Consider the following 23,315-nt stretch of genomic DNA (forward strand, 5'->3'; position numbering starts at 1 on the left):
AAGGTCGGGCCTGGTTAGTACTTGGATGGGAGACAGCCTGGGAATACCAGGTGCTGTAAGCTTTTTGGTTTATTTTATTACAAAGAAAGAACAGACAAATCTTGTTGGTATCAACTGAGGTCAATGAATTGTCTTGTTAGTTTTGTGGTTGGAGCTCACATTGGGTTGCGTTTGCAGCTCTCGTTTTCACCCAACTCTGTGCGTTTTAAATGGTGATTACCTCGTTAGCTGCCATTGGCAGCACGACATGACCAGATCACTTGAAACCTAATTTCCCTCAGGGAACCTTACTGAACTGAACTGAACTGGTTCGTCTTTTGTACCAGAACAGATCTCCTTCGCCTTTTGTATAGCTATATTTCTCAAATTTTGCCAGCTTACGGCCATACTACCCTGAGAACGCCCGATCTCGTCTGATCTCGTAAGCTAAGCAGGGCCGGGCCTGGTTAGTACTTGGATGGGAGACCGCCTGGGAATACCAGGTGCTGTAAGCTTTTTGGTTTATTTCATTACAAAGAAAGAACAGACAGATCTTGTTGGTATCAACTGAGGTCAATGTATTGTCTTGTTAGTTTTGTGTTTGGAGCTCACATTGGGTTGAGTTTGCAGCTCTCGTTTTCACCCAACTCTGTGCGTTTTAAATGGTGATTACCTCGTTAGCTGCCATTGACAGCACGAGATGACCAGACCACTTGAAACCTAATTTCCCTCAGGGAACCCTACTGAACTGAACTGAACTGAACTGGTTCGTCTTTTGTACCAGAACAGATCTCCTTCGCCTTTTGTTTAGCTATATTTCTCAAATTTTGCCAGTTTACGGCCATGCTATCCTGAGAACGCCCAATCTCGTCTGATCTCGTAAGCTAAGCAGAGTCGGAACTGGTTAGTACTTGGATGGGAGACCCCCTGGGAATACCAGGTGCTGTAAGCTTTTTGGTTTATTTCATTACAAAGAAAAAACAGACAGATCTTGTTGGTATCAACTGAGGTCAATGTATTGTCTTGTTAGTTTTGTGGTTGGAGCTCACATTGGGTTGAGTTTGCAGCTCTCGTTTTCACCCAACTCTGTGCGTTTTAAATGGTGATTACCTCGTTAGCTGCCATTGACTTCACGAGATGACCAGACCACTTGAAACCTAATTTCCCTCAGGGAACCCAACTGAACTGAACTGAACTGGTTCGTCTTTTGTACCAGAACGGATCTCCTTCGCCTTTTGTATAGCTATATTTCTCAAATTTTGCCAGCTTACGGCCATGCTACCCTGAGAACGCCCGATCTCGTCTGATCTCGTAAGCTAAGCAGAGTCGGGGCTGGTTAGTACTTGGATGGGAGACCCCCTGGGAATACCAGGTGCTGTAAGCTTTTTGGTTTATTTCGTTACAAAGAAAGAACAGACAGATCTTGTTGGTATCAACTGAGGTCAATGTATTGTCTTGTTAATTTTGTGGTTGGAGCTCACATTGGGTTGAGTTTGCAGCTCTCGTTTTCACCCAACTCTGTGCGTTTTAAATGGTGATTACCTCGTTAGCTGCCATTGACAGCACGACATGACCAGATCACTTGAAACCTAATTTCCCTCAGGGAACCTTAATGAACTGAACTGAACTGGTTCGTCTTTTGTACCAGAACAGATCTCCTTCGCCTTTTGTATAGCTATATTTCTCAAATTTTGCCAGTTTACGGCCATACTACCCTGAGAACGCCCGATCTCGTCTGATCTCGTAAGCTAAGCAGAGTCGTGGCTGGTTAGTACTTGGATGGGAGACCCCCTGGGAATACCAGGTGCTGTAAGCTTTTTGGTTTATTTCATTACAAAGAAAGAACAGACAGATCTTGTTGGTATCAACTGAGGTCAATGTATTGTCTTGTTAATTTTGTGGTTGGAGCTCACATTGGATTGAGTTTGCAGCTCTCGTTTTCACCCAACTCTGTGCGTTTTAAATGGTGATTACCTCGTTAGCTGCCATTGACAGCACGAGATGACCAGACCACTTGAAACCTAATTTCCCTCAGGGAACCCTACTGAACTGAACTGAACTGAACTGGTTCGTCTTTTGTACCAGAACAGATCTCCTTCGCCTTTTGTATAGCTATATTTCTCAAATTTTGCCAGCTTACGGCCATACTACCCTGAGAACGCCCGATCTCGTCTGATCTCGGAAGCTAAGCAGAGTCGTGGCTGGTTAGTACTTGGATGGGAGACCCCCTGGGAATACCAGGTGCTGTAAGCTTTTTGGTTTATTTCATTACAAAGAAAGAACAGACAGATCTTGTTGGTATCAACTGAGGTCAATGTATTGTCTTGTTAATTTTGTGGTTGGAGCTCACATTGGATTGAGTTTGCAGCTCTCGTTTTCACCCAACTCTGTGCGTTTTAAATGGTGATTACCTCGTTAGCTGCCATTGACAGCACGAGATGACCAGACCACTTGAAACCTAACTTCCCTCAGGGAACCCGACTGAACTGAACTGAACTGGTTCGTCTTTTGTACCAGAACACATCTCCTTCGCCTTTTGTATAGCTATATTTCTCAAATTTTGCCAGGTTACGGCCATACTACCCTGAGAACGCCCGATCTCGTCTGATCTCGTAAGCTAAGCAGGGCCGGGCCTGGTTAGTACTTGGATGGGAGACCGCCTGGGAATACCAGGTGCTGTAAGCTTTTTGGTTTATTTCATTACAAAGAAAGAACAGACAGATCTTGTTGGTATCAACTGAGGTCAATGTATTGTCTTGTTAGTTTTGTGTTTGGAGCTCACATTGGGTTGAGTTTGCAGCTCTCGTTTTCACCCAACTCTGTGCGTTTTAAATGGTGATTACCTCGTTAGCTGCCATTGACTTCACGAGATGACCAGACCACTTGAAACCTAATTTCCCTCAGGGAACCCAACTGAACTGAACTGAACTGGTTCGTCTTTTGTACCAGAACAGATCTCCTTCGCCTTTTGTATAGCTATATTTCTCAAATTTTGCCAGCTTACGGCCATACTACCCTGAGAACGCCCGATCTCGTCTGATCTCGGAAGCTAAGCAGGGTCGGGCCTGGTTAGTACTTGGATGGGAGACCGCCTGGGAATACCAGGTGCTGTAAGCTTTTTGGTGTATTTCATTACAAAGAAAGATCAGACAGATCTTGTTAGTATCAACTGAGGTCAATGTATTGTCTTGTTAGTTTTGTGTTTGGAGCTCACATTGGGTTGAGTTTGCAGCTCTCGTTTTCACCCAACTCTGTGCGTTTTAAATGGTGATTACCTCGTTAGCTGCCATTGGCAGCACGACATGACCAGATCACTTGAAACCTAATTTCCCTCAGGGAACCTTACTGAACTGAACTGGTTCGTCTTTTGTACCAGAACAGATCTCCTTCGCCTTTTGTATAGCTATATTTCTCAAATTTTGCCAGTTTACGGCCATACTACCCTGAGAACGCCCGATCTCGTCTGATCTCGTAAGCTAAGCAGAGTCGTGGCTGGTTAGTACTTGGATGGGAGACCCCCTGGGAATACCAGGTGCTGTAAGCTTTTTGGTTTATTTCATTACAAAGAAAGAACAGACAGATCTTGTTGGTATCAAATGAGGTCAATGTATTGTCTTGTTAATTTTGTGGTTGGAGCTCACATTGGGTTGAGTTTGCAGCTTTCGTTTTCACCCAACTCTGTGCGTTTTAAATGGTGATTACCTCGTTAGCTGCCATTGACAGCACGACATGACCAGATCACTTGAAACCTAATTTCCCTCAGGGAACCTTACTGAACTGAACTGAACTGGTTCGTCTTTTGTACCAGAACAGATCTCCTTCGCCTTTTGTATAGCTATATTTCTCAAATTTTGCCAGTTTACGGCCATGCTATCCTGAGAACGCCCAATCTCGTCTTATCTCGTAAGCTAAGCAGAGTCGGAACTGGTTAGTACTTGGATGGGAGACCCCCTGGGAATACCAGGTGCTGTAAGCTTTTTGGTTTATTTCATTACAAAGAAAAAACAGACAGATCTTGTTGGTATCAACTGAGGTCAATGTATTGTCTTGTTAGTTTTGTGGTTGGAGCTCACATTGGGTTGAGTTTGCAGCTCTCGTTTTCACCCAACTCTGTGCGTTTTAAATGGTGATTACCTCGTTAGCTGCCATTGACTTCACGAGATGACCAGACCACTTGAAACCTAATTTCCCTCAGGGAACCCAACTGAACTGAACTGAACTGGTTCGTCTTTTGTACCAGAACGGATCTCCTTCGCCTTTTGTATAGCTATATTTCTCAAATTTTGCCAGCTTACGGCCATGCTACCCTGAGAACGCCCGATCTCGTCTGATCTCGTAAGCTAAGCAGAGTCGGGGCTGGTTAGTACTTGGATGGGAGACCCCCTGGGAATACCAGGTGCTGTAAGCTTTTTGGTTTATTTCATTACAAAGAAAGAACAGACAGATCTTGTTGGTATCAACTGAGGTCAATGTATTGTCTTGTTAATTTTGTGGTTGGAGCTCACATTGGGTTGAGTTTGCAGCTCTCGTTTTCACCCAACTCTGTGCGTTTTAAATGGTGATTACCTCGTTAGCTGCCATTGACAGCACGACATGACCAGATCACTTGAAACCTAATTTCCCTCAGGGAACCTTAATGAACTGAACTGAACTGGTTCGTCTTTTGTACCAGAACAGATCTCCTTCGCCTTTTGTATAGCTATATTTCTCAAATTTTGCCAGTTTACGGCCATACTACCCTGAGAACGCCCGATCTCGTCTGATCTCGTAAGCTAAGCAGGGTCGGGCCTGGTTAGTACTTGGATGGGAGACCGCCTGGGAATACCAGGTGCTGTAAGCATTTTGGTGTATTTCATTACAAAGAAAGATCAGACAGATCTTGTTAGTATCAACTGAGGTCAATGTATTGTCTTGTTAGTTTTGTGGTTGGAGCTCACATTGGGTTGAGTTTGCAGCTCTCGTTTTCACCCAACTCTGTGCGTTTTAAATGGTGATTACCTCGTTAGCTGCCATTGACAGCACGACATGACCAGATCACTTGAAACCTAATTTCCCTCAGGGAACCTTACTGAACTGAACTGAACTGGTTCGTCTTTTGTACCAGAATGGATCTCCTTCGCCTTTTGTATAGCTATATTTCTCAAAATTTGCCAGCTTACGGCCATGCTACCCTGAGAACGCCCGATCTCGTCTGATCTCGTAAGCTAAGCAGAGTCGGGGCTGGTTAGTACTTGGATGGGAGACCCCCTGGGAATACCAGGTGCTGTAAGCTTTTTGGTTTATTTCGTTACAAAGAAAGAACAGACAGATCTTGTTGGTATCAACTGAGGTCAATGTATTGTCTTGTTAATTTTGTGGTTGGAGCTCACATTGGGTTGAGTTTGCAGCTCTCGTTTTCACCCAACTCTGTGCGTTTTAAATGGTGATTACCTCGTTAGCTGCCATTGACAGCACGACATGACCAGATCACTTGAAACCTAATTTCCCTCAGGGAACCTTAATGAACTGAACTGAACTGGTTCGTCTTTTGTACCAGAACAGATCTCCTTCGCCTTTTGTATAGCTATATTTCTCAAATTTTGCCAGTTTACGGCCATACTACCCTGAGAACGCCCGATCTCGTCTGATCTCGTAAGCTAAGCAGAGTCGTGGCTGGTTAGTACTTGGATGGGAGACCCCCTGGGAATACCAGGTGCTGTAAGCTTTTTGGTTTATTTCATTACAAAGAAAGAACAGACAGATCTTGTTGGTATCAACTGAGGTCAATGTATTGTCTTGTTAATTTTGTGGTTGGAGCTCACATTGGGTTGAGTTTGCAGCTCTCGTTTTCACCCAACTCTGTGCGTTTTAAATGGTGATTACCTCGTTAGCTGCCATTGACAGCACGACATGACCAGATCACTTGAAACCTAATTTCCCTCAGGGAACCTTAATGAACTGAACTGAACTGGTTCGTCTTTTGTACCAGAACAGATCTCCTTCGCCTTTTGTATAGCTATATTTCTCAAATTTTGCCAGTTTACGGCCATACTACCCTGAGAACGCCCGATCTCGTCTGATCTCGTAAGCTAAGCAGAGTCGTGGCTGGTTAGTACTTGGATGGGAGACCCCCTGGGAATACCAGGTGCTGTAAGCTTTTTGGTTTATTTCATTACAAAGAAAGAACAGACAGATCTTGTTGGTATCAACTGAGGTCAATGTATTGTCTTGTTAATTTTGTGGTTGGAGCTCACATTGGATTGAGTTTGCAGCTCTCGTTTTCACCCAACTCTGTGCGTTTTAAATGGTGATTACCTCGTTAGCTGCCATTGACAGCACGAGATGACCAGACCACTTGAAACCTAACTTCCCTCAGGGAACCTGACTGAACTGAACTGAACTGGTTCGTCTTTTGTACCAGAACACATCTCCTTCGCCTTTTGTATAGCTATATTTCTCAAATTTTGCCAGCTTACGGCCATACTATCCTGAGAACGCCCGATCTCGTCTGATCTCGGAAGCTAAGCAGGGTCGGGCCTGGTTAGTACTTGGATGGGAGACCGCCTGGGAATACCAGGTGCTGTAAGCTTTTTGGTGTATTTCATTACAAAGAAAGATCAGACAGATCTTGTTAGTATCAACTGAGGTCAATGTATTGTCTTGTTAGTTTTGTGGTTGGAGCTCACATTGGGTTGAGTTTGCAGCTCTCGTTTTCACCCAACTCTGTGCGTTTTAAATGGTGATTACCTCGTTAGCTGCCATTGACAGCACGACATGACCAGATCACTTGAAACCTAATTTCCCTCAGGGAACCTTACTGAACTGAACTGAACTGGTTCGTCTTTTGTACCAGAATGGATCTCCTTCGCCTTTTGTATAGCTATATTTCTCAAAATTTGCCAGCTTACGGCCATGCTACCCTGAGAACGCCCGATCTCGTCTGATCTCGTAAGCTAAGCAGAGTCGGGGCTGGTTAGTACTTGGATGGGAGACCCCCTGGGAATACCAGGTGCTGTAAGCTTTTTGGTTTATTTCGTTACAAAGAAAGAACAGACAGATCTTGTTGGTATCAACTGAGGTCAATGTATTGTCTTGTTAATTTTGTGGTTGGAGCTCACATTGGGTTGAGTTTGCAGCTCTCGTTTTCACCCAACTCTGTGCGTTTTAAATGGTGATTACCTCGTTAGCTGCCATTGACAGCACGACATGACCAGATCACTTGAAACCTAATTTCCCTCAGGGAACCTTAATGAACTGAACTGAACTGGTTCGTCTTTTGTACCAGAACAGATCTCCTTCGCCTTTTGTATAGCTATATTTCTCAAATTTTGCCAGTTTACGGCCATACTACCCTGAGAACGCCCGATCTCGTCTGATCTCGTAAGCTAAGCAGAGTCGTGTCTGGTTAGTACTTGGATGGGAGACCCCCTGGGAATACCAGGTGCTGTAAGCTTTTTGGTTTATTTCATTACAAAGAAAGAACAGACAGATCTTGTTGGTATCAACTTAGGTCAATGTATTGTCTTGTTAATTTTGTGGTTGGAGCTCACATTGGATTGAGTTTGCAGCTCTCGTTTTCACCCAACTCTGTGCGTTTTAAATGGTGATTACCTCGTTAGCTGCCATTGACAGCACGAGATGACCAGACCACTTGAAACCTAATTTCCCTCAGGGAACCCTACTGAACTGAACTGAACTGAACTGGTTCGTCTTTTGTACCAGAACAGATCTCCTTCGCCTTTTGTTTAGCTATATTTCTCAAATTTTGCCAGTTTACGGCCATGCTATCCTGAGAACGCCCAATCTCGTCTGATCTCGTAAGCTAAGCAGAGTCGGAACTGGTTAGTACTTGGATGGGAGACCCCCTGGGAATACCAGGTGCTGTAAGCTTTTTGGTTTATTTCATTACAAAGAAAAAACAGACAGATCTTGTTGGTATCAACTGAGGTCAATGTATTGTCTTGTTAATTTTGTGGTTGGAGCTCACATTGGGTTGAGTTTGCAGCTCTCGTTTTCACCCAACTCTGTGCGTTTTAAATGGTGATTACCTCGTTAGCTGCCATTGACAGCACGACATGACCAGATCACTTGAAACCTAATTTCCCTCAGGGAACCTTAATGAACTGAACTGAACTGGTTCGTCTTTTGTACCAGAACAGATCTCCTTCGCCTTTTGTATAGCTATATTTCTCAAATTTTGCCAGTTTACGGCCATACTACCCTGAGAACGCCCGATCTCGTCTGATCTCGTAAGCTAAGCAGAGTCGGGGCTGGTTAGTACTTGGATGGGAGACCCCCTGGGAATACCAGGTGCTGTAAGCTTTTTGGTTTATTTCATTACAAAGAAAGAACAGACAGATCTTGTTGGTATCAACTGAGGTCAATGTATTGTCTTGTTAATTTTGTGGTTGGAGCTCACATTGGGTTGAGTTTGCAGCTCTCGTTTTCACCCAACTCTGTGCGTTTTAAATGGTGATTACCTCGTTAGCTGCCATTGACAGCACGACATGACCAGATCACTTGAAACCTAATTTCCCTCAGGGAACCTTAATGAACTGAACTGAACTGGTTCGTCTTTTGTACCAGAACAGATCTCCTTCGCCTTTTGTATAGCTATATTTCTCAAATTTTGCCAGTTTACGGCCATACTACCCTGAGAACGCCCGATCTCGTCTGATCTCGTAAGCTAAGCAGAGTCGTGGCTGGTTAGTACTTGGATGGGAGACCCCCTGGGAATACCAGGTGCTGTAAGCTTTTTGGTTTATTTCATTACAAAGAAAGAACAGACAGATCTTGTTGGTATCAACTGAGGTCAATGTATTGTCTTGTTAATTTTGTGGTTGGAGCTCACATTGGATTGAGTTTGCAGCTCTCGTTTTCACCCAACTCTGTGCGTTTTAAATGGTGATTACCTCGTTAGCTGCCATTGACAGCACGAGATGACCAGACCACTTGAAACCTAACTTCCCTCAGGGAACCTGACTGAACTGAACTGAACTGGTTCGTCTTTTGTACCAGAACACATCTCCTTCGCCTTTTGTATAGCTATATTTCTCAAATTTTGCCAGCTTACGGCCATACTATCCTGAGAACGCCCGATCTCGTCTGATCTCGGAAGCTAAGCAGGGTCGGGCCTGGTTAGTACTTGGATGGGAGACCGCCTGGGAATACCAGGTGCTGTAAGCTTTTTGGTGTATTTCATTACAAAGAAAGATCAGACAGATCTTGTTAGTATCAACTGAGGTCAATGTATTGTCTTGTTAGTTTTGTGGTTGGAGCTCACATTGGGTTGAGTTTGCAGCTCTCGTTTTCACCCAACTCTGTGCGTTTTAAATGGTGATTACCTCGTTAGCTGCCATTGACAGCACGACATGACCAGATCACTTGAAACCTAATTTCCCTCAGGGAACCTTACTGAACTGAACTGAACTGGTTCGTCTTTTGTACCAGAATGGATCTCCTTCGCCTTTTGTATAGCTATATTTCTCAAAATTTGCCAGCTTACGGCCATGCTACCCTGAGAACGCCCGATCTCGTCTGATCTCGTAAGCTAAGCAGAGTCGGGGCTGGTTAGTACTTGGATGGGAGACCCCCTGGGAATACCAGGTGCTGTAAGCTTTTTGGTTTATTTCGTTACAAAGAAAGAACAGACAGATCTTGTTGGTATCAACTTAGGTCAATGTATTGTCTTGTTAATTTTGTGGTTGGAGCTCACATTGGGTTGAGTTTGCAGCTCTCGTTTTCACCCAACTCTGTGCGTTTTAAATGGTGATTACCTCGTTAGCTGCCATTGACAGCACGACATGACCAGATCACTTGAAACCTAATTTCCCTCAGGGAACCTTAATGAACTGAACTGAACTGGTTCGTCTTTTGTACCAGAACAGATCTCCTTCGCCTTTTGTATAGCTATATTTCTCAAATTTTGCCAGTTTACGGCCATACTACCCTGAGAACGCCCGATCTCGTCTGATCTCGTAAGCTAAGCAGAGTCGTGGCTGGTTAGTACTTGGATGGGAGACCCCCTGGGAATACCAGGTGCTGTAAGCTTTTTGGTTTATTTCATTACAAAGAAAGAACAGACAGATCTTGTTGGTATCAACTTAGGTCAATGTATTGTCTTGTTAATTTTGTGGTTGGAGCTCACATTGGATTGAGTTTGCAGCTCTCGTTTTCACCCAACTCTGTGCGTTTTAAATGGTGATTACCTCGTTAGCTGCCATTGACAGCACGAGATGACCAGACCACTTGAAACCTAATTTCCCTCAGGGAACCCTACTGAACTGAACTGAACTGAACTGGTTCGTCTTTTGTACCAGAACAGATCTCCTTCGCCTTTTGTTTAGCTATATTTCTCAAATTTTGCCAGTTTACGGCCATGCTATCCTGAGAACGCCCAATCTCGTCTGATCTCGTAAGCTAAGCAGAGTCGGAACTGGTTAGTACTTGGATGGGAGACCCCCTGGGAATACCAGGTGCTGTAAGCTTTTTGGTTTATTTCATTACAAAGAAAAAACAGACAGATCTTGTTGGTATCAACTGAGGTCAATGTATTGTCTTGTTAGTTTTGTGGTTGGAGCTCACATTGGGTTGAGTTTGCAGCTCTCGTTTTCACCCAACTCTGTGCGTTTTAAATGGTGATTACCTCGTTAGCTGCCATTGACTTCACGAGATGACCAGACCACTTGAAACCTAATTTCCCTCAGGGAACCCAACTGAACTGAACTGAACTGGTTCGTCTTTTGTACCAGAACGGATCTCCTTCGCCTTTTGTATAGCTATATTTCTCAAATTTGGCCAGCTTACGGCCATGCTACCCTGAGAACGCCCGATCTCGTCTGATCTCGTAAGCTAAGCAGAGTCGGGGCTGGTTAGTACTTGGATGGGAGACCCCCTGGGAATACCAGGTGCTGTAAGCTTTTTGGTTTATTTCGTTACAAAGAAAGAACAGACAGATCTTGTTGGTATCAACTGAGGTCAATGTATTGTCTTGTTAATTTTGTGGTTGGAGCTCACATTGGGTTGAGTTTGCAGCTCTCGTTTTCACCCAACTCTGTGCGTTTTAAATGGTGATTACCTCGTTAGCTGCCATTGACAGCACGACATGACCAGATCACTTGAAACCTAATTTCCCTCAGGGAACCTTAATGAACTGAACTGAACTGGTTCGTCTTTTGTACCAGAACAGATCTCCTTCGCCTTTTGTATAGCTATATTTCTCAAATTTTGCCAGTTTACGGCCATACTACCCTGAGAACGCCCGATCTCGTCTGATCTCGTAAGCTAAGCAGAGTCGTGGCTGGTTAGTACTTGGATGGGAGACCCCCTGGGAATACCAGGTGCTGTAAGCTTTTTGGTTTATTTCATTACAAAGAAAGAACAGACAGATCTTGTTGGTATCAACTGAGGTCAATGTATTGTCTTGTTAATTTTGTGGTTGGAGCTCACATTGGATTGAGTTTGCAGCTCTCGTTTTCACCCAACTCTGTGCGTTTTAAATGGTGATTACCTCGTTAGCTGCCATTGACAGCACGAGATGACCAGACCACTTGAAACCTAATTTCCCTCAGGGAACCCTACTGAACTGAACTGAACTGAACTGGTTCGTCTTTTGTACCAGAACAGATCTCCTTCGCCTTTTGTATAGCTATATTTCTCAAATTTTGCCAGCTTACGGCCATACTACCCTGAGAACGCCCGATCTCGTCTGATCTCGGAAGCTAAGCAGGGTCGGGCCTGGTTAGTACTTGGATGGGAGACCGCCTGGGAATACCAGGTGCTGTAAGCTTTTTGGTGTATTTCATTACAAAGAAAGATCAGACAGATCTTGTTAGTATCAACTGAGGTCAATGTATTGTCTTGTTAGTTTTGTGGTTGGAGCTCACATTGGGTTGAGTTTGCAGCTCTCGTTTTCACCCAACTCTGTGCGTTTTAAATGGTGATTACCTCGTTAGCTGCCATTGACAGCACGACATGACCAGATCACTTGAAACCTAATTTCCCTCAGGGAACCTTACTGAACTGAACTGAACTGGTTCATCTTTTGTACCAGAACGGATCTCCTTCGCCTTTTGTATAGCTATATTTCACAAGTTTTGCCAGCTTACGGCCATACTACCCTGAGAATGCCCGATCTCGTCTGATCTCGGAAGCTAAGCAGGGTCGGGCCTGGTTAGTACTTGGATGGGAGACCGCCTGGGAATACCAGGTGCTGTAAGCTTTTTGGTTTATTTCATGACAAAGAAAGAACAGACAGATCTTGTTGGTATCAACTGAGGTCGATGTACTGTCTTGTTAGTTTTGTGGTTGGAGCTCACATCGGGTTGAGTTTGCAGCTCTCGTCTTCACCCAACTCTGTGCGTTTTAAATGGTGATTACCTCGTTAGCTGCCATTGACAGCACGAGATGACCAGACCACTTGAAACCTAATTTCACTCAGGGAACCTTACTGAACTGGTTCATCTTTTGTACCAGAACAGATCTCCTTCGCCTTTTGTATAGCTATATTTCACAAGCTTTGCCAGCTTACGGCCATACTACCCTGAGAACGCCCGATCTCGTCTGATCTCGGAAGCTAAGCAGGGTCGGGCCTGGTTAGTACTTGGATGGGAGACCGCCTGGGAATACCAGGTGCTGTAAGCTTTTTTGTTTATTTCATGACAAAGAAAGAACAGACAGATCTTGTTGGTATCAACTGAGGTCGATGTACTGTCTTGTTAGTTTTGTGGTTGGAGCTCACATCGGGTTGAGTTTGCAGCTCTCGTCTTCACCCAACTCTGTGCGTTTTAAATGGTGATTACCTCGTTAGCTGCCATTGACAGCACGAGATGACCAGACCACTTGAAACCTAATTTCACTCAGGGAACCTTACTGAACTGGTTCATCTTTTGTACCAGAACAGATCTCCTTCGCCTTTTGTATAGCTATATTTCACAAGCTTTGCCAGCTTACGGCCATACTACCCTGAGAACGCCCGATCTCGTCTGATCTCGGAAGCTAAGCAGGGTCGGGCCTGGTTAGTACTTGGATGGGAGACCGCCTGGGAATACCAGGTGCTGTAAGCTTTTTGGTTTATTTCATGACAAAGAAAGAACAGACAGATCTTGTTGGTATCAACTGAGGTCAATGTACTGTCTTGTTAGTTTTGTGGTTGGAGCTCACATTTGGTTGAGTTTGCAGCTCTCGTTTTCACCCAACTCTGTGCGTTTTAGATGGTGATTACCTCGTTAGCTGCCATTGACAGCACGAGATGACCAGACCACTTGAAACCTAACTTCCCTCAGGGAACCTGACTGAACTGAACTGAACTGGTTCGTCTTTTGTACCAGAACACATCTCCTTCGCCTTTTGTATAGCTATATTTCTCAAATTTTAGGACATACTACCCAGAGAATGCCTGATCTCGTCTGATCTCGGAAGCTAAGCAAGGTCGGGCCTGGTTAGTACTTGGATGGGAGACAGCCTGGGAATACCAGGTGCTATAAGCTTTTTGGTTTATTTTATTACAAAGAAAGAACAGACAAATCTTGTTGGTATCAACTGAGGTCAATGAATTGTCTTGTTAGTTTTGTGGTTGGAGCTCACATTGGGTTGCGTTTGCAGCTCTCGTTTTCACCCAACTCTGTGCGTTTTAAATGGTGATTACCTCGTTAGCTGCCATTGGCAGCACGACATGACCAGATCACTTGAAACCTAATTTCCCTCAGGGAACCTTACTGAACTGAACTGAACTGGTTCGTCTTTTGTACCAGAACAGATCTCCTTCGCCTTTTGTATAGCTATATTTCTCAAATTTTGCCAGGTTACGGCCATACTACCCTGAGAACGCCCGATCTCGTCTGATCTCGTAAGCTAAGCAGGGCCGGGCCTGGTTAGTACTTGGATGGGAGACCGCCTGGGAATACCAGGTGCTGTAAGCTTTTTGGTTTATTTCATTACAAAGAAAGAACAGACAGATCTTGTTGGTATCAACTGAGGTCAATGTATTGTCTTGTTAGTTTTGTGTTTGGAGCTCACATTGGGTTGAGTTTGCAGCTCTCGTTTTCACCCAACTCTGTGCGTTTTAAATGGTGATTACCTCGTTAGCTGCCATTGGCAGCACGACATGACCAGATCACTTGAAACCTAATTTCCCTCAGGGAACCTTACTGAACTGAACTGAACTGAACTGGTTCGTCTTTTGTACCAGAACAGATCTCCTTCGCCTTTTGTATAGCTATATTTCTCAAATTTTGCCAGCTTACGGCCATACTACCCTGAGAACGCCCGATCTCGTCTGATCTCGGAAGCTAAGCAGGGTCGGGCCTGGTTAGTACTTGGATGGGAGACCGCCTGGGAATACCAGGTGCTGTAAGCTTTTTGGTGTATTTCATTACAAAGAAAGATCAGACAGATCTTGTTAGTATCAACTGAGGTCAATGTATTGTCTTGTTAGTTTTGTGGTTGGAGCTCACATTGGGTTGAGTTTGCAGCTCTCGTTTTCACCCAACTCTGTGCGTTTTAAATGGTGATTACCTCGTTAGCTGCCATTGACAGCACGACATGACCAGATCACTTGAAACCTAATTTCCCTCAGGGAACCTTACTGAACTGAACTGAACTGGTTCATCTTTTGTACCAGAACAGATCTCCTTCGCCTTTTGTATAGCTATATTTCACAAGTTTTGCCAGCTTACGGCCATACTACCCTGAGAATGCCCGATCTCGTCTGATCTCGGAAGCTAAGCAGGGTCGGGCCTGGTTAGTACTTGGATGGGAGACCGCCTGGGAATACCAGGTGCTGTAAGCTTTTTGGTTTATTTCATGACAAAGAAAGAACAGACAGATCTTGTTGGTATCAACTGAGGTCGATGTACTGTCTTGTTAGTTTTGTGGTTGGAGCTCACATCGGGTTGAGTTTGCAGCTCTCGTCTTCACCCAACTCTGTGCGTTTTAAATGGTGATTACCTCGTTAGCTGCCATTGACAGCACGAGATGACCAGACCACTTGAAACCTAATTTCACTCAGGGAACCTTACTGAACTGGTTCATCTTTTGTACCAGAACAGATCTCCTTCGCCTTTTGTATAGCTATATTTCACAAGCTTTGCCAGCTTACGGCCATACTACCCTGAGAACGCCCGATCTCGTCTGATCTCGGAAGCTAAGCAGGGTCGGGCCTGGTTAGTACTTGGATGGGAGACCGCCTGGGAATACCAGGTGCTGTAAGCTTTTTGGTTTATTTCATGACAAAGAAAGAACAGACAGATCTTGTTGGTATCAACTGAGGTCGATGTACTGTCTTGTTAGTTTTGTGGTTGGAGCTCACATCGGGTTGAGTTTGCAGCTCTCGTCTTCACCCAACTCTGTGCGTTTTAAATGGTGATTACCTCGTTAGCTGCCATTGACAGCACGAGATGACCAGACCACTTGAAACCTAATTTCACTCAGGGAACCTTACTGAACTGGTTCATCTTTTGTACCAGAACAGATCTCCTTCGCCTTTTGTATAGCTATATTTCACAAGCTTTGCCAGCTTACGGCCATACTACCCTGAGAACGCCGGATCTCGTCTGATCTCGGAAGCTAAGCAGGGTCGGGCCTGGTTAGTACTTGGATGGGAGACCGCCTGGGAATACCAGGTGCTGTAAGCTTTTTGGTTTATTTCATGACAAAGAAAGAACAGACAGATCTTGTTGGTATCAACTGAGGTCAATGTACTGTCTTGTTAGTTTTGTGGTTGGAGCTCACATTTGGTTGAGTTTGCAGCTCTCGTTTTCACCCAACTCTGTGCGTTTTAGATGGTGATTACCTCGTTAGCTGCCATTGACAGCACGAGATGACCAGACCACTTGAAACCTAACTTCCCTCAGGGAACCTGACTGAACTGAACTGAACTGGTTCGTCTTTTGTACCAGAACACATCTCCTTCGCCTTTTGTATAGCTATATTTCTCAAATTTTAGGACATACTACCCAGAGAATGCCTGATCTCGTCTGATCTCGGAAGCTAAGCAAGGTCGGGCCTGGTTAGTACTTGGATGGGAGACAGCCTGGGAATACCAGGTGCTATAAGCTTTTTGGTTTATTTTATTACAAAGAAAGAACAGACAAATCTTGTTGGTATCAACTGAGGTCAATGAATTGTCTTGTTAGTTTTGTGGTTGGAGCTCACATTGGGTTGCGTTTGCAGCTCTCGTTTTCACCCAACTCTGTGCGTTTTAAATGGTGATTACCTCGTTAGCTGCCATTGGCAGCACGACATGACCAGATCACTTGAAACCTAATTTCCCTCAGGGAACCTTACTGAACTGAACTGAACTGGTTCGTCTTTTGTACCAGAACAGATCTCCTTCGCCTTTTGTATAGCTATATTTCTCAAATTTTGCCAGGTTACGGCCATACTACCCTGAGAACGCCCGATCTCGTCTGATCTCGTAAGCTAAGCAGGGCCGGGCCTGGTTAGTACTTGGATGGGAGACCGCCTGGGAATACCAGGTGCTGTAAGCTTTTTGGTTTATTTCATTACAAAGAAAGAACAGACAGATCTTGTTGGTATCAACTGAGGTCAATGTATTGTCTTGTTAGTTTTGTGTTTGGAGCTCACATTGGGTTGAGTTTGCAGCTCTCGTTTTCACCCAACTCTGTGCGTTTTAAATGGTGATTACCTCGTTAGCTGCCATTGGCAGCACGACATGACCAGATCACTTGAAACCTAATTTCCCTCAGGGAACCTTACTGAACTGAACTGAACTGAACTGGTTCGTCTTTTGTACCAGAACAGATCTCCTTCGCCTTTTGTATAGCTATATTTCTCAAATTTTGCCAGCTTACGGCCATACTACCCTGAGAACGCCCGATCTCGTCTGATCTCGTAAGCTAAGCAGGGTCGGGCCTGGTTTGTACTTGGATGGGAGACTGCCTGGGAATACCAGGTGCTGTAAGCTTTTTGGTTTATTTCATTACAAAGAAAGAACAGACAGATCTTGTTGGTATCAAATGAGGTCAATGTATTGTCTTGTTAATTTTGTGGTTGGAGCTCACATTGGGTTGAGTTTGCAGCTTTCGTTTTCACCCAACTCTGTGCGTTTTAAATGGTGATTACCTCGTTAGCTGCCATTGACAGCACGACATGACCAGATCACTTTAAACCTAATTTCCCTCAGGGAACCTTACTGAACTGAACTGAACTGGTTCGTCTTTTGTACCAGAACAGATCTCCTTCGCCTTTTGTATAGCTATATTTCTCAAATTTTGCCAGTTTACGTCCATGCTATCCTGAGAACGCCCAATCTCGTCTTATCTCGTAAGCTAAGCAGAGTCGGAACTGGTTAGTACTTGGATGGGAGACCCCCTGGGAATACCAGGTGCTGTAAGCTTTTTGGTTTATTTCATTACAAAGAAAAAACAGACAGATCTTGTTGGTATCAACTGAGGTCAATGTATTGTCTTGTTAGTTTTGTGGTTGGAGCTCACATTGGGTTGAGTTTGCAGCTCTCGTTTTCACCCAACTCTGTGCGTTTTAAATGGTGATTACCTCGTTAGCTGCCATTGACTTCACGAGATGACCAGACCACTTGAAACCTAATTTCCCTCAGGGAACCCAACTGAACTGAACTGAACTGGTTCGTCTTTTGTACCAGAACAGATCTCCTTCGCCTTTTGTATAGCTATATTTCACAAGCTTTGCCAGCTTACGGCCATACTACCCTGAGAACGCCCGATCTCGTCTGATCTCGGAAGCTAAGCAGGGTCGGGCCTGGTTAGTACTTGGATGGGAGACCGCCTGGGAATACCAGGTGCTGTAAGCTTTTTTGTTTATTTCATGACAAAGAAAGAACAGACAGATCTTGTTGGTATCAACTGAGGTCGATGTACTGTCTTGTTAGTTTTGTGGTTGGAGCTCACATCGGGTTGAGTTTGCAGCTCTCGTCTTCACCCAACTCTGTGCGTTTTAAATGGTGATTACCTCGTTAGCTGCCATTGACAGCACGAGATGACCAGACCACTTGAAACCTAATTTCACTCAGGGAACCTTACTGAACTGGTTCATCTTTTGTACCAGAACAGATCTCCTTCGCCTTTTGTATAGCTATATTTCACAAGCTTTGCCAGCTTACGGCCATACTACCCTGAGAACGCCCGATCTCGTCTGATCTCGGAAGCTAAGCAGGGTCGGGCCTGGTTAGTACTTGGATGGGAGACCGCCTGGGAATACCAGGTGCTGTAAGCTTTTTGGTTTATTTCATGACAAAGAAAGAACAGACAGATCTTGTTGGTATCAACTGAGGTCAATGTACTGTCTTGTTAGTTTTGTGGTTGGAGCTCACATTTGGTTGAGTTTGCAGCTCTCGTTTTCACCCAACTCTGTGCGTTTTAGATGGTGATTACCTCGTTAGCTGCCATTGACAGCACGAGATGACCAGACCACTTGAAACCTAACTTCCCTCAGGGAACCTGACTGAACTGAACTGAACTGGTTCGTCTTTTGTACCAGAACACATCTCCTTCGCCTTTTGTATAGCTATATTTCTCAAATTTTAGGACATACTACCCAGAGAATGCCTGATCTCGTCTGATCTCGGAAGCTAAGCAAGGTCGGGCCTGGTTAGTACTTGGATGGGAGACAGCCTGGGAATACCAGGTGCTATAAGCTTTTTGGTTTATTTTATTACAAAGAAAGAACAGACAAATCTTGTTGGTATCAACTGAGGTCAATGAATTGTCTTGTTAGTTTTGTGGTTGGAGCTCACATTGGGTTGCGTTTGCAGCTCTCGTTTTCACCCAACTCTGTGCGTTTTAAATGGTGATTACCTCGTTAGCTGCCATTGGCAGCACGACATGACCAGATCACTTGAAACCTAATTTCCCTCAGGGAACCTTACTGAACTGAACTGAACTGGTTCGTCTTTTGTACCAGAACAGATCTCCTTCGCCTTTTGTATAGCTATATTTCTCAAATTTTGCCAGGTTACGGCCATACTACCCTGAGAACGCCCGATCTCGTCTGATCTCGTAAGCTAAGCAGGGCCGGGCCTGGTTAGTACTTGGATGGGAGACCGCCTGGGAATACCAGGTGCTGTAAGCTTTTTGGTTTATTTCATTACAAAGAAAGAACAGACAGATCTTGTTGGTATCAACTGAGGTCAATGTATTGTCTTGTTAGTTTTGTGTTTGGAGCTCACATTGGGTTGAGTTTGCAGCTCTCGTTTTCACCCAACTCTGTGCGTTTTAAATGGTGATTACCTCGTTAGCTGCCATTGGCAGCACGACATGACCAGATCACTTGAAACCTAATTTCCCTCAGGGAACCTTACTGAACTGAACTGAACTGAACTGGTTCGTCTTTTGTACCAGAACAGATCTCCTTCGCCTTTTGTATAGCTATATTTCTCAAATTTTGCCAGCTTACGGCCATACTACCCTGAGAACGCCCGATCTCGTCTGATCTCGGAAGCTAAGCAGGGTCGGGCCTGGTTAGTACTTGGATGGGAGACCGCCTGGGAATACCAGGTGCTGTAAGCTTTTTGGTTTATTTCATGACAAAGAAAGAACAGACAGATCTTGTTGGTATCAACTGAGGTCAATGTACTGTCTTGTTAGTTTTGTGGTTGGAGCTCACATTTGGTTGAGTTTGCAGCTCTCGTTTTCACCCAACTCTGTGCGTTTTAGATGGTGATTACCTCGTTAGCTGCCATTGACAGCACGAGATGACCAGACCACTTGAAACCTAACTTCCCTCAGGGAACCTGACTGAACTGAACTGAACTGGTTCGTCTTTTGTACCAGAACAGATCTCCTTCGCCTTTTGTATAGCTATATCTCACAAATTTTGCCAGCTTACGGCCATACTACCCTGAGAACGCCCGATCTCGTCTGATCTCGGAAGCTAAGCAGGGTCGGGCCTGGTTAGTACTTGGATGGGAGACCGCCTGGGAATACCAGGTGCTGTAAGCTTTTTGGTTTATTTCATGACAAAGAAAGAACAGACAGATCTTGTTGGTATCAACTGAGGTCAATGTACTGTCTTGTTAGTTTTGTGGTTGGAGCTCACATTTGGTTGAGTTTGCAGCTCTCGTTTTCACCCAACTCTGTGCGTTTTAGATGGTGATTACCTCGTTAGCTGCCATTGACAGCACGAGATGACCAGACCACTTGAAACCTAACTTCCCTCAGGGAACCTGACTGAACTGAACTGAACTGGTTCGTCTTTTGTACCAGAACAGATCTCCTTCGCCTTTTGTATAGCTATATTTCACAAATTTTGCCAGCTTACGGCCATACTACCCTGAGAACGCCCGATCAGATCTCCTTCGCCTTTTGTATAGCGATATTTCACAAGCTTTGCCAGCTTACGGCCATACTACCCTGAGAACGCCCGATCTCGTCTGATCTCGGAAGCTAAGCAGGGTCGGGCCTGGTTAGTACTTGGATGGGAGACCGCCTGGGAATACCAGGTGCTGTAAGCTTTTTGGTTTATTTCATTAAAAAGAAAGAACAGACAGATCTTGTTGGTATCAACTGAGGTCGATGTACTGTCTTGTTAGTTTTGTGGTTGGAGCTCACATCGGGTTGAGTTTGCAGCTCTCGTTTTCACCCAACTCTGTGCGTTTTAAATGGTGATTACCTAGTTAGCTGCCATTGACAGCACGAGATGACCAGACCACTTGAAATCTAATTTCCCTCAGGGAACCTGACTGAACTGAACTGAACTGGTTCGTCTTTTGTACCAGAACACATCTCCTTCGCCTTTTGTATAGCTATATTTCACAAATTTTGCCAGCTTACGGCCATACTACCCTGAGAACGCCGGATCTCGTCTGATCTCGGAAGCTAAGCAGGGTCGGGCCTGGTTAGTACTTGGATGGGAGACCGCCTGGGAATACCAGGTGCTGTAAGCTTTTTGGTTTATTTCATGACAAAGAAAGAACAGACAGATCTTGTTGGTATCAACTGAGGTCAATGTACTGTCTTGTTAGTTTTGTGGTTGGAGCTCACATTAGGTTGAGTTTGCAGCTCTCGTTTTCACCCAACTCTGTGCGTTTTAGATGGTGATTACCTCGTTAGCTGCCATTGACAGCACGAGATGACCAGACCACTTGAAACCTAACTTCCCTCAGGGAACCTGACTGAACTGAACTGAACTGGTTCGTCTTTTGTACCAGAACAGATCTCCTTCGCCTTTTGTATAGCTATATTTCACAAATTTTGCCAGCTTACGGCCATACTACCCTGAGAACGCCCGATCAGATCTCCTTCGCCTTTTGTATAGCGATATTTCACAAGCTTTGCCAGCTTACGGCCATACTACCCTGAGAACGCCCGATCTCGTCTGATCTCGGAAGCTAAGCAGGGTCGGGCCTGGTTAGTACTTGGATGGGAGACCGCCTGGGAATACCAGGTGCTGTAAGCTTTTTGGTTTATTTCATTAAAAAGAAAGAACAGACAGATCTTGTTGGTATCAACTGAGGTCGATGTACTGTCTTGTTAGTTTTGTGGTTGGAGCTCACATCGGGTTGAGTTTGCAGCTCTCGTTTTCACCCAACTCTGTGCGTTTTAAATGGTGATTACCTCGTTAGCTGCCATTGACAGCACGAGATGACCAGACCACTTGAAACCTAATTTCACTCAGGGAACCTTACTGAATGGGTTCATCTTTTGTACCAGAACAGATCTCCTTCGCCTTTTGTATAGCTATATTTCACAAGTTTTGCCAGTTTACGGCCATACTACCCTGAGAACGCCCGATCTCGTCTGATCTCGGAAGCTAAGCAGGGTCGGGCCTGGTTAGTACTTGGATGGGAGACCGCCTGGGAATACCAGGTGCTGTAAGCTTTTTGGTTTATTTCATGACAAAGAAAGAACAGACAGATCTTGTTGGTATCAACTGAGGTCGATGTACTGTCTTGTTAGTTTTGTGGTTGGAGCTCACATCGGGTTGAGTTTGCAGCTCTCGTTTTCACCCAACTCTGTGCGTTTTAAATGGTGATTACCTCGTTAGCTGCCATTGACAGCACGAGATGACCAGACCACTTGAAACCTAATTTCACTCAGGGAACCTTACTGAACTGGTTCATCTTTTGTACCAGAACAGATCTCCTTCGCCTTTTGTATAGCTATATTTCACAAGTTTTGCCAGCTTACGGCCATACTACCCTGAGAACGCCCGATCTCGTCTGATCTCGGAAGCTAAGCAGGGTCGGGCCTGGTTAGTACTTGGATGGGAGACCGCCTGGGAATACCAGGTGCTGTAAGCTTTTTGGTTTATTTCATTAAAAAGAAAGAACAGACAGATCTTGTTGGTATCAACTGAGGTCGATGTACTGTCTTGTTAGTTTTGTGGTTGGAGCTCACATCGGGTTGAGTTTGCAGCTCTCGTTTTCACCCAACTCTGTGCGTTTTAAATGGTGATTACCTAGTTAGCTGCCATTGACAGCACGAGATGACCAGACCACTTGAAATCTAATTTCCCTCAGGGAACCTGACTGAACTGAACTGAACTGGTTCGTCTTTTGTACCAGAACACATCTCCTTCGCCTTTTGTATAGCTATATTTCACAAATTTTGCCAGCTTACGGCCATACTACCCTGAGAACGCCGGATCTCGTCTGATCTCGGAAGCTAAGCAGGGTCGGGCCTGGTTAGTACTTGGATGGGAGACCGCCTGGGAATACCAGGTGCTGTAAGCTTTTTGGTTTATTTCATGACAAAGAAAGAACAGACAGATCTTGTTGGTATCAACTGAGGTCAATGTACTGTCTTGTTAGTTTTGTGGTTGGAGCTCACATTTGGTTGAGTTTGCAGCTCTCGTTTTCACCCAACTCTGTGCGTTTTAGATGGTGATTACCTCGTTAGCTGCCATTGACAGCACGAGATGACCAGACCACTTGAAACCTAACTTCCCTCAGGGAACCTGACTGAACTGAACTGAACTGGTTCGTCTTTTGTACCAGAACAGATCTCCTTCGCCTTTTGTATAGCTATATTTCACAAATTTTGCCAGCTTACGGCCATACTACCCTGAGAACGCCCGATCAGATCTCCTTCGCCTTTTGTATAGCGATATTTCACAAGCTTTGCCAGCTTACGGCCATACTACCCTGAGAACGCCCGATCTCGTCTGATCTCGGAAGCTAAGCAGGGTCGGGCCTGGTTAGTACTTGGATGGGAGACCGCCTGGGAATACCAGGTGCTGTAAGCTTTTTGGTTTATTTCATTAAAAAGAAAGAACAGACAGATCTTGTTGGTATCAACTGAGGTCGATGTACTGTCTTGTTAGTTTTGTGGTTGGAGCTCACATCGGGTTGAGTTTGCAGCTCTCGTTTTCACCCAACTCTGTGCGTTTTAAATGGTGATTACCTCGTTAGCTGCCATTGACAG

The 23,315-nt window shown here is 44.7% G+C and overlaps 29 non-coding genes and 24 pseudogenes across 29 annotated transcripts; all 53 read left to right on the forward strand.

The window, feature by feature from the left end:
• LOC130925742 (uncharacterized) overlaps positions 1-62 on the forward strand; it is a 119-nt pseudogene extending 57 nt beyond the window's left edge.
• Positions 63-375: 313 nt separating this feature from the next.
• LOC130925184 (5S ribosomal RNA) lies at positions 376-494 on the forward strand. Its single transcript, XR_009065472.1, has one exon. It is a non-coding gene; the product is annotated as a 5S ribosomal RNA (ribosomal RNA).
• Positions 495-812: 318 nt separating this feature from the next.
• LOC130925716 (uncharacterized) lies at positions 813-931 on the forward strand (annotated as a pseudogene).
• Positions 932-1,244: 313 nt separating this feature from the next.
• On the forward strand, positions 1,245-1,363 carry LOC130925583 (uncharacterized; annotated as a pseudogene).
• Positions 1,364-1,676: 313 nt separating this feature from the next.
• On the forward strand, positions 1,677-1,795 carry LOC130925665 (uncharacterized; annotated as a pseudogene).
• Positions 1,796-2,113: 318 nt separating this feature from the next.
• LOC130925536 (uncharacterized) lies at positions 2,114-2,232 on the forward strand (annotated as a pseudogene).
• A 313-nt stretch (positions 2,233-2,545) lies between these two features.
• Positions 2,546-2,664, forward strand: LOC130925420 (5S ribosomal RNA). The gene has a single exon (XR_009065700.1). It is a non-coding gene; the product is annotated as a 5S ribosomal RNA (ribosomal RNA).
• A 313-nt stretch (positions 2,665-2,977) lies between these two features.
• LOC130925998 (5S ribosomal RNA) lies at positions 2,978-3,096 on the forward strand. The gene has a single exon (XR_009066025.1). It is a non-coding gene; the product is annotated as a 5S ribosomal RNA (ribosomal RNA).
• Positions 3,097-3,404: 308 nt separating this feature from the next.
• Positions 3,405-3,523, forward strand: LOC130925666 (uncharacterized; annotated as a pseudogene).
• A 313-nt stretch (positions 3,524-3,836) lies between these two features.
• On the forward strand, positions 3,837-3,955 carry LOC130925760 (uncharacterized; annotated as a pseudogene).
• A 313-nt stretch (positions 3,956-4,268) lies between these two features.
• Positions 4,269-4,387, forward strand: LOC130925584 (uncharacterized; annotated as a pseudogene).
• Positions 4,388-4,700: 313 nt separating this feature from the next.
• LOC130925285 (5S ribosomal RNA) lies at positions 4,701-4,819 on the forward strand. The gene has a single exon (XR_009065569.1). It is a non-coding gene; the product is annotated as a 5S ribosomal RNA (ribosomal RNA).
• A 313-nt stretch (positions 4,820-5,132) lies between these two features.
• Positions 5,133-5,251, forward strand: LOC130925585 (uncharacterized; annotated as a pseudogene).
• Positions 5,252-5,564: 313 nt separating this feature from the next.
• On the forward strand, positions 5,565-5,683 carry LOC130925667 (uncharacterized; annotated as a pseudogene).
• A 313-nt stretch (positions 5,684-5,996) lies between these two features.
• Positions 5,997-6,115, forward strand: LOC130925668 (uncharacterized; annotated as a pseudogene).
• A 313-nt stretch (positions 6,116-6,428) lies between these two features.
• Positions 6,429-6,547, forward strand: LOC130924727 (5S ribosomal RNA). Its single transcript, XR_009065026.1, has one exon. It is a non-coding gene; the product is annotated as a 5S ribosomal RNA (ribosomal RNA).
• Positions 6,548-6,860: 313 nt separating this feature from the next.
• LOC130925586 (uncharacterized) lies at positions 6,861-6,979 on the forward strand (annotated as a pseudogene).
• Positions 6,980-7,292: 313 nt separating this feature from the next.
• On the forward strand, positions 7,293-7,411 carry LOC130925643 (uncharacterized; annotated as a pseudogene).
• A 318-nt stretch (positions 7,412-7,729) lies between these two features.
• On the forward strand, positions 7,730-7,848 carry LOC130925717 (uncharacterized; annotated as a pseudogene).
• Positions 7,849-8,161: 313 nt separating this feature from the next.
• On the forward strand, positions 8,162-8,280 carry LOC130925541 (uncharacterized; annotated as a pseudogene).
• Positions 8,281-8,593: 313 nt separating this feature from the next.
• On the forward strand, positions 8,594-8,712 carry LOC130925669 (uncharacterized; annotated as a pseudogene).
• A 313-nt stretch (positions 8,713-9,025) lies between these two features.
• Positions 9,026-9,144, forward strand: LOC130924728 (5S ribosomal RNA). Its single transcript, XR_009065027.1, has one exon. It is a non-coding gene; the product is annotated as a 5S ribosomal RNA (ribosomal RNA).
• A 313-nt stretch (positions 9,145-9,457) lies between these two features.
• Positions 9,458-9,576, forward strand: LOC130925587 (uncharacterized; annotated as a pseudogene).
• A 313-nt stretch (positions 9,577-9,889) lies between these two features.
• On the forward strand, positions 9,890-10,008 carry LOC130925670 (uncharacterized; annotated as a pseudogene).
• A 318-nt stretch (positions 10,009-10,326) lies between these two features.
• On the forward strand, positions 10,327-10,445 carry LOC130925718 (uncharacterized; annotated as a pseudogene).
• Positions 10,446-10,758: 313 nt separating this feature from the next.
• On the forward strand, positions 10,759-10,877 carry LOC130925589 (uncharacterized; annotated as a pseudogene).
• Positions 10,878-11,190: 313 nt separating this feature from the next.
• LOC130925671 (uncharacterized) lies at positions 11,191-11,309 on the forward strand (annotated as a pseudogene).
• A 318-nt stretch (positions 11,310-11,627) lies between these two features.
• Positions 11,628-11,746, forward strand: LOC130925999 (5S ribosomal RNA). Its single transcript, XR_009066026.1, has one exon. It is a non-coding gene; the product is annotated as a 5S ribosomal RNA (ribosomal RNA).
• Positions 11,747-12,059: 313 nt separating this feature from the next.
• On the forward strand, positions 12,060-12,178 carry LOC130924698 (5S ribosomal RNA). Its single transcript, XR_009064997.1, has one exon. It is a non-coding gene; the product is annotated as a 5S ribosomal RNA (ribosomal RNA).
• A 303-nt stretch (positions 12,179-12,481) lies between these two features.
• On the forward strand, positions 12,482-12,600 carry LOC130926000 (5S ribosomal RNA). The gene has a single exon (XR_009066027.1). It is a non-coding gene; the product is annotated as a 5S ribosomal RNA (ribosomal RNA).
• Positions 12,601-12,903: 303 nt separating this feature from the next.
• On the forward strand, positions 12,904-13,022 carry LOC130926001 (5S ribosomal RNA). The gene has a single exon (XR_009066028.1). It is a non-coding gene; the product is annotated as a 5S ribosomal RNA (ribosomal RNA).
• Positions 13,023-13,326: 304 nt separating this feature from the next.
• On the forward strand, positions 13,327-13,445 carry LOC130925781 (uncharacterized; annotated as a pseudogene).
• Positions 13,446-13,758: 313 nt separating this feature from the next.
• On the forward strand, positions 13,759-13,877 carry LOC130925421 (5S ribosomal RNA). The gene has a single exon (XR_009065701.1). It is a non-coding gene; the product is annotated as a 5S ribosomal RNA (ribosomal RNA).
• A 318-nt stretch (positions 13,878-14,195) lies between these two features.
• Positions 14,196-14,314, forward strand: LOC130926002 (5S ribosomal RNA). The gene has a single exon (XR_009066029.1). It is a non-coding gene; the product is annotated as a 5S ribosomal RNA (ribosomal RNA).
• Positions 14,315-14,627: 313 nt separating this feature from the next.
• LOC130924699 (5S ribosomal RNA) lies at positions 14,628-14,746 on the forward strand. Its single transcript, XR_009064998.1, has one exon. It is a non-coding gene; the product is annotated as a 5S ribosomal RNA (ribosomal RNA).
• Positions 14,747-15,049: 303 nt separating this feature from the next.
• LOC130926003 (5S ribosomal RNA) lies at positions 15,050-15,168 on the forward strand. Its single transcript, XR_009066030.1, has one exon. It is a non-coding gene; the product is annotated as a 5S ribosomal RNA (ribosomal RNA).
• A 303-nt stretch (positions 15,169-15,471) lies between these two features.
• LOC130925095 (5S ribosomal RNA) lies at positions 15,472-15,590 on the forward strand. Its single transcript, XR_009065383.1, has one exon. It is a non-coding gene; the product is annotated as a 5S ribosomal RNA (ribosomal RNA).
• Positions 15,591-15,894: 304 nt separating this feature from the next.
• LOC130925783 (uncharacterized) lies at positions 15,895-16,013 on the forward strand (annotated as a pseudogene).
• A 313-nt stretch (positions 16,014-16,326) lies between these two features.
• Positions 16,327-16,445, forward strand: LOC130925422 (5S ribosomal RNA). Its single transcript, XR_009065702.1, has one exon. It is a non-coding gene; the product is annotated as a 5S ribosomal RNA (ribosomal RNA).
• Positions 16,446-16,763: 318 nt separating this feature from the next.
• Positions 16,764-16,882, forward strand: LOC130925464 (5S ribosomal RNA). Its single transcript, XR_009065742.1, has one exon. It is a non-coding gene; the product is annotated as a 5S ribosomal RNA (ribosomal RNA).
• Positions 16,883-17,627: 745 nt separating this feature from the next.
• On the forward strand, positions 17,628-17,746 carry LOC130926004 (5S ribosomal RNA). The gene has a single exon (XR_009066031.1). It is a non-coding gene; the product is annotated as a 5S ribosomal RNA (ribosomal RNA).
• A 303-nt stretch (positions 17,747-18,049) lies between these two features.
• Positions 18,050-18,168, forward strand: LOC130926005 (5S ribosomal RNA). Its single transcript, XR_009066032.1, has one exon. It is a non-coding gene; the product is annotated as a 5S ribosomal RNA (ribosomal RNA).
• A 304-nt stretch (positions 18,169-18,472) lies between these two features.
• LOC130925784 (uncharacterized) lies at positions 18,473-18,591 on the forward strand (annotated as a pseudogene).
• A 313-nt stretch (positions 18,592-18,904) lies between these two features.
• On the forward strand, positions 18,905-19,023 carry LOC130925423 (5S ribosomal RNA). The gene has a single exon (XR_009065703.1). It is a non-coding gene; the product is annotated as a 5S ribosomal RNA (ribosomal RNA).
• Positions 19,024-19,341: 318 nt separating this feature from the next.
• On the forward strand, positions 19,342-19,460 carry LOC130926006 (5S ribosomal RNA). The gene has a single exon (XR_009066033.1). It is a non-coding gene; the product is annotated as a 5S ribosomal RNA (ribosomal RNA).
• A 313-nt stretch (positions 19,461-19,773) lies between these two features.
• LOC130926007 (5S ribosomal RNA) lies at positions 19,774-19,892 on the forward strand. The gene has a single exon (XR_009066034.1). It is a non-coding gene; the product is annotated as a 5S ribosomal RNA (ribosomal RNA).
• A 393-nt stretch (positions 19,893-20,285) lies between these two features.
• LOC130926009 (5S ribosomal RNA) lies at positions 20,286-20,404 on the forward strand. Its single transcript, XR_009066036.1, has one exon. It is a non-coding gene; the product is annotated as a 5S ribosomal RNA (ribosomal RNA).
• Positions 20,405-20,717: 313 nt separating this feature from the next.
• Positions 20,718-20,836, forward strand: LOC130925097 (5S ribosomal RNA). The gene has a single exon (XR_009065385.1). It is a non-coding gene; the product is annotated as a 5S ribosomal RNA (ribosomal RNA).
• Positions 20,837-21,229: 393 nt separating this feature from the next.
• On the forward strand, positions 21,230-21,348 carry LOC130926010 (5S ribosomal RNA). Its single transcript, XR_009066037.1, has one exon. It is a non-coding gene; the product is annotated as a 5S ribosomal RNA (ribosomal RNA).
• A 303-nt stretch (positions 21,349-21,651) lies between these two features.
• Positions 21,652-21,770, forward strand: LOC130924660 (5S ribosomal RNA). The gene has a single exon (XR_009064960.1). It is a non-coding gene; the product is annotated as a 5S ribosomal RNA (ribosomal RNA).
• Positions 21,771-22,073: 303 nt separating this feature from the next.
• On the forward strand, positions 22,074-22,192 carry LOC130926011 (5S ribosomal RNA). The gene has a single exon (XR_009066038.1). It is a non-coding gene; the product is annotated as a 5S ribosomal RNA (ribosomal RNA).
• Positions 22,193-22,505: 313 nt separating this feature from the next.
• LOC130925098 (5S ribosomal RNA) lies at positions 22,506-22,624 on the forward strand. Its single transcript, XR_009065386.1, has one exon. It is a non-coding gene; the product is annotated as a 5S ribosomal RNA (ribosomal RNA).
• Positions 22,625-23,017: 393 nt separating this feature from the next.
• LOC130926012 (5S ribosomal RNA) lies at positions 23,018-23,136 on the forward strand. The gene has a single exon (XR_009066039.1). It is a non-coding gene; the product is annotated as a 5S ribosomal RNA (ribosomal RNA).
• Positions 23,137-23,315: the final 179 nt, after the last annotated feature.

The sequence above is a fragment of the Corythoichthys intestinalis genome, chromosome 11 (genome assembly GCF_030265065.1).
Source record: "Corythoichthys intestinalis isolate RoL2023-P3 chromosome 11, ASM3026506v1, whole genome shotgun sequence".
Lineage (NCBI taxonomy): Eukaryota > Metazoa > Chordata > Actinopteri > Syngnathiformes > Syngnathidae > Corythoichthys > Corythoichthys intestinalis.